Raw genomic sequence first — 5,477 nt, 5'->3', positions numbered from 1 at the left:
GTGCTTTTCTTATCATTCATCTCTTAAGTATTTTTATATTTCCATTATGATTCTTTTTTGACTCTTGAACTACTTAGAAGTGTGTTTTTAAGTTTCCCAATGTATGACTAGTTTTATTTAACTCTTACTATCCACTTCTAACCCAATTGGTTAGAGAATATCTGTATGATACTGGTTCTTCAAAATCTCTGTGGCTTGTTCTGGGGCCTAGTGTATAATAAGAAAGTTTTTAACTGTTTCATGTTTGCTTGAGGAAAATGTAAACTGTCTATCCCCATCAGTTCACCTTCAGCTTGTTAATTGTCCTCTTCAAATCTTCTGTATCTCTAATTTTCTGTCTGCTTGACATGTCAATAATTAAGAAAGGTGCCTCCTATTATGGTAACGTTGTCAATTTCTTCCTATGGTTATAGCAGTTTTTGCTTTATGTGTTTTGAGGCTATTTTATTAGATATATATATCTAGAATTGTCATATTTTCCTGGTGAATTGAACTACAGTTCTCTATCATTACTCTCTGTAGCTACATTCTGTAAAGTTGTGGTAACCACTGAATTAATGGATACTGAGCCATTGTTCCTAGGGGAAATATAAGGTTAGGTTCCTGCGAGCCACTCATTATAACATTTTCATCAACTAATCAATATGCAATCTTGTTTTATGTGTGCTTCTGTCTAAAGGCACCTTATTTAATATATATAGTGTGTTCATTAACACTGAACTTGTGGCCAGCAGCTCTGTAACTCATGCCTGAATGAAGCTTACCTAACCCATGCATTTTCTCAATAAGGCACATCACAGCCTTCTTGCACAGAGGAACACTAGATACCAGCTCGATGCTTGGGGACCATTTTCAACAGCAAAATCACCAACAAAAAGCACAAAAATACAAAAGCCACAGCACTAAATAGACAGCAAAAAGGATTACTTGTTTACAGTATGAACTAAAACAGGAAGGCAGAGCTTGACCTTGTTCGGCCTCAGCTGGGAATGTGCGTGTTGGGTGACTCAAATTTTTTGTCACTCTGTGCCTGCCTGAAAGTGACTGTGAAGCACTGCAAGTATTTATTTCAGGGTTAAAATAAAGTTCAATGAGTTGGCAAATCCGCAAATACAGAATTCATGAATAATATGTATTGACTATATTTAGGATCTCTATCCCTAAATAATTCCTTTAATCTTAAAGTTTATTTTATCTGACATGAGTATAACTATGCCTGCTTTTTATCTGTTGATGTTTCTTTTTCAGTGCTTTTACTTTTTTACTTTCAAACTTTCTGTAACCTTATGCTTCAGATATATCTCTTCTAAATAGTACACTGTCAGATTTTTTAAAAAAAAGAATCCAATCTGGCAATCTGTCTTTTTAATTGGCCTGTATACTCCTTTTATATTGATTGAGATTATTGATATATTTGGAATTTTTTTTACTATCCTCCTTTTTAAAAAAAAATTGTTTGTTCTGCTTTTTCTGTGCTTTCCCCCCTTCTTGCCGTTTTGGCTTGTGTTTTGTTTTGCCTAGTCCACATTCTCTTGCTACTGGTTTGAAATTTTTACACTCTATTTCTATTCTTGTAGAGGGTACCACTCAAGTTATCCCACCATACACATTTACCTTCATCACCTCTCACATTAATTTTTATATAAGCTCCCCCAGGATAATACTACCACCTTAAAATGCTTGCATTTTAATCTCCTTCTTATGATTTACATGCTATTGTCATTCCATATTTTAGCCCTTTCTTTAACCCCATACATTATACTTTTTAAATTATTATGATGATTATGATGGTGATTTTATTCAGACGATTGTTTGCATTTAAATAATATTTATTATGTTATTTTCTCACTGTTCCTTTTTGTATCTTAGACTTTATATCTACATCTTGTATCTCTTCCCAGAGAACATCTTTTAGAAATTTCTTTAGTACGGATTTCTTAATGACAAAAATTTATCAGGTTGTGCTAATCTGTAAATGTCTCTTTGTGTGCATTGCAAGAAAACATCTGTTTTCTCAGTCCTCAGAAGGTATTTTCCCCCTCTTTTCTAGATTCCATTGTTTAAAGAAGGGTCCCCTCAACCTGATTGTTGTTTCTTTATAAATTATCTGTCCTTTCTCTCTTTTAAGACCTTCCTGTTTTGAATGCACTATGCTTTCAGTAAGATGAGTTGAAGCATGAATTTCTTTTCATTTATGATTTTCGAAGTATGTTATACTTCCTGGCTTTGTGTTTTTATGTTTTCTTATAGATTCTGGAATGATCTCAGCTATTGTCTTTTCATGTATTGCCTCTTCTTCAGGATCCCTATTCTTTACTTCTGGGACTCCAAGTAGACATATGTTAGACTGTCTTATTCTATCCTTCACATCTCTTATTATCACTTCGTTTACATCTGTATCTTTTGGTCACTGTGCTGCATTCTGGGTGACTACTGTGGACACACATCCTAGTTTAGTAATTCCCTCTTCACCTGTGTCTAATTTGCTATTCAACCATCCTCTGGAGGTTTTTTCAGTTCAACAAAGAAACAGTTTTATTTTTTGAACACCCATTTTTAAGGTCTCTCTGTTTGTCCCTCATTGTATCTGGTTGGTCCCCATCTTTGTCATGCGCATACTTTATTTCTTTCATCGTTTCATATATATCTGTTCTATATTTGGTATCTGGCAGTTCCAAGATCCGTTATGTGTGAGGTGGAGGAACTCGAAAGATGTTTTCTCTGTTATCTGCTAACTCTTAGACAAAGTGGCTTGCCTTCCCAGTGCCTTCCTGATGATGGGAGTTAGTTTCTTCCTTACCATCTCTGGGGGTCCTCTGGATCTAAACTGGGGACACTTTCTCCCAGAGAGTTTGTTTCTGCCTCTGGTCACCAGAGGGCGCCACTACCAGGGACTGTGGCTTGGCTTCCCACCCTCCCCACCAATGAAGTATTTTAACAGCTGTGCTGCTGAGAGCACCTGCCCCTAAAGCAACTGTGTTAACAGCTCACTTTTCTTGAACTCTTCTCCTGAAGCTTGTGGGAGCAAAAATCAGTCACAGGGTGTGTCCTCTGCACTGTTTTGCACTGAGAGGCTCCCCAGACCACCCAGTCTGCAGCGATGCTGGAAACCGAAAAGCCTGAGCTTTCCCGCAGACCACACGTTAGACACTGGACCCGCAGCCTCCCGAAGGAGCTCCGTGTAATTTCCAGGTAGTCGTGGTGGTACTTCCTATTTCACTTTTGGATTTCTTTGCTACTACTGTTTGGTTTTCTTCATCTAGATTTTTGGCTGCTTTCTCAAACACAGCATACTCTGATTCATTTATCCCAGCAGAAGTCAATCACACTTCGATCCCAGCCACTCCTTTGCTGAATTACAGTATTTACGCTTCTATTTTTCATTACTATTTTTATACTTCATGGGACCTCTTTTGGCCATCCCCTCATTTTTGTGAATTGGGGCTATAGCACCGCACAGACCTGATATGAGAACGAGCCCGGGGTGGACCTGTGACCCAAGGCAGACCCATCAGATCCTCCCCTCCCTGGAATTCGAGTCTTGAGCCAAAGGGCAGAAAGACCAAAACAGCTGGAGCCCCTGGGCCTGGCCAACAGCAGGCCCTGCTGGCTCTGCTACCACATTGAGGGTTCCTCCCTGACACCCGGATCTTCTATAAACTAACTCAGATCCCGCCAGCAAACGTCTTTATTGTGTAAGAGTCAGAGGCCGTTTCTGCTGCTTCTGACCATAGAAAACTTGACTTATCCACTGGTCTTGTGCTCGGAGTATGTTTTATGCCTCAGAATTTTTATGACATGTCTGGTAAATGGCTATTGCCTAATAAGCTCTCTTCAACAATAAGAACAACAGGGGACTTCCCTGGTGGTCCAGTGGTTAAGACTCCGCACTTCCAATGCAGGGCGCAGGTTCAGTCCCTGGTTGGGGAACTAAGATCTCATACACCGCGGGCACAGCCCCCAAAAAAACAAAAACAAAAAACAAAAAAAAGAAACAGAAACAATAAGAGCAACAGCAGTCACTGACAAACAGTGATATTCTCCCACTTCAGTCTGTAACTGGGTGACACACATTATACAACAGCTGCACTGCAGCATCACTTCCATTCAACATGAAACCTTTTTGAAATTTTAATCCTTTTTATTTTCATAATTCTTCATCACTGATTTTCTATCAATGTCGATCGTAGTTCTTACTATGGCTTAGTTTGTAATGCAGTCATAAGTTGCATTTTTCTGATACAAACACATTTTATTTGCATATTAAACAGAAAGGAATATTTCGTCTCCTCCTCAAAGAAATACGTCCTCACACTTTTCATGAAACATGCAACCTTGTCCATTGATCTTCCATTTCCTAATTTTTGATAGAGACTTAGGTTCAAACATTATTTCACATTCTTCTTCACGCAGCTATGAGAAAAAAGACAAGTGTGATGCTGAAACACGACTGATCCCTGTCAGCGTTGTTGTGGTGGAGTTGAATTGGGAGCAGTGGGAACTGCGGGGCTGGAGACCAGGGACCCTCTTTTAAGAGGGTAGCCACAGCCAGATTCCATCAGCAGCCACCAGCTTGCAGTCTGTGTGAGAAAGAAAATCTTGCCTACTATTTAGGAGGACAGAAAAGTCCAAGGCAGGCATGAGTTTATGTGCACACAGGCATTAACGGTTTGTAGGGCAGAGGGAACTAGGAGGTTTGGACTTTTTTTTTTCAAAGATTTATTTTATTATTTATTTATTATTTATTTATTTTTGCTGTGCTGGGTCTTTTTTGCTTCGCGCGGGCTTTTCTCTAGTTGTGGTGAGCGGGGGCTACTCTTTGTTGCGGTGCTCGGGTTTCTCACTGCGGTGGCTTCTCTTGTTGCAGAGCACGGGCTCTAGGTGTGCGGGCTTCAGTAGTTGTGGCCCATGGGCTCAGTAGTTGTGGCGCACGGGCTTAGTTGCTCTGCGGCATGTGGGATATTCCTGGGGCAGGGATCGATCCCATGTCCCCTGCATTGGCAGGTGGATTCTTAACTACTGAGCCATCAGGGAAGCCCCAAGCTTTGGACTTCATCTTCAAAATTTAGACCTACAGACCTCCCAGATCAGAGTCCCTGATGCACCTTTGAGTGTCCAAAAGCAGAGGCAGTGACCCCATATGGCAGATCTTTAGTGGCCCAGGTCCTATACAACCACTGCCTCAGCAGCCACTGAGGACTGGAAGGATGAAAACCAAGTATTCCAGGGAAACCAAGTATTCTCTCATTGCTTAGGACTGGAGATGACCGTAAAATGCACATGCACGCACATACAGATGTGTGCAGATGTGCACATATACATGCAGGCCTGCACATGAAGAGCTCCCATTCCTACCCCTCTGCCCCCACCATGCACATGGCCCCTTTGTCACTCAGGTGACTGACTGGCATTCTGCAGGTTGGAACTGGCCCATCTGAGAAGTCAGTTTGGACCCCATAGAAGTGAATAAAACTGGA

This window comes from Hippopotamus amphibius, chromosome 16 (genome assembly GCF_030028045.1).
Source record: "Hippopotamus amphibius kiboko isolate mHipAmp2 chromosome 16, mHipAmp2.hap2, whole genome shotgun sequence".
Taxonomy (NCBI): domain Eukaryota; kingdom Metazoa; phylum Chordata; class Mammalia; order Artiodactyla; family Hippopotamidae; genus Hippopotamus; species Hippopotamus amphibius.
The sequence above is the reverse complement of the archived record's forward strand: the minus strand, read 5'-3'. Positions refer to the sequence as shown.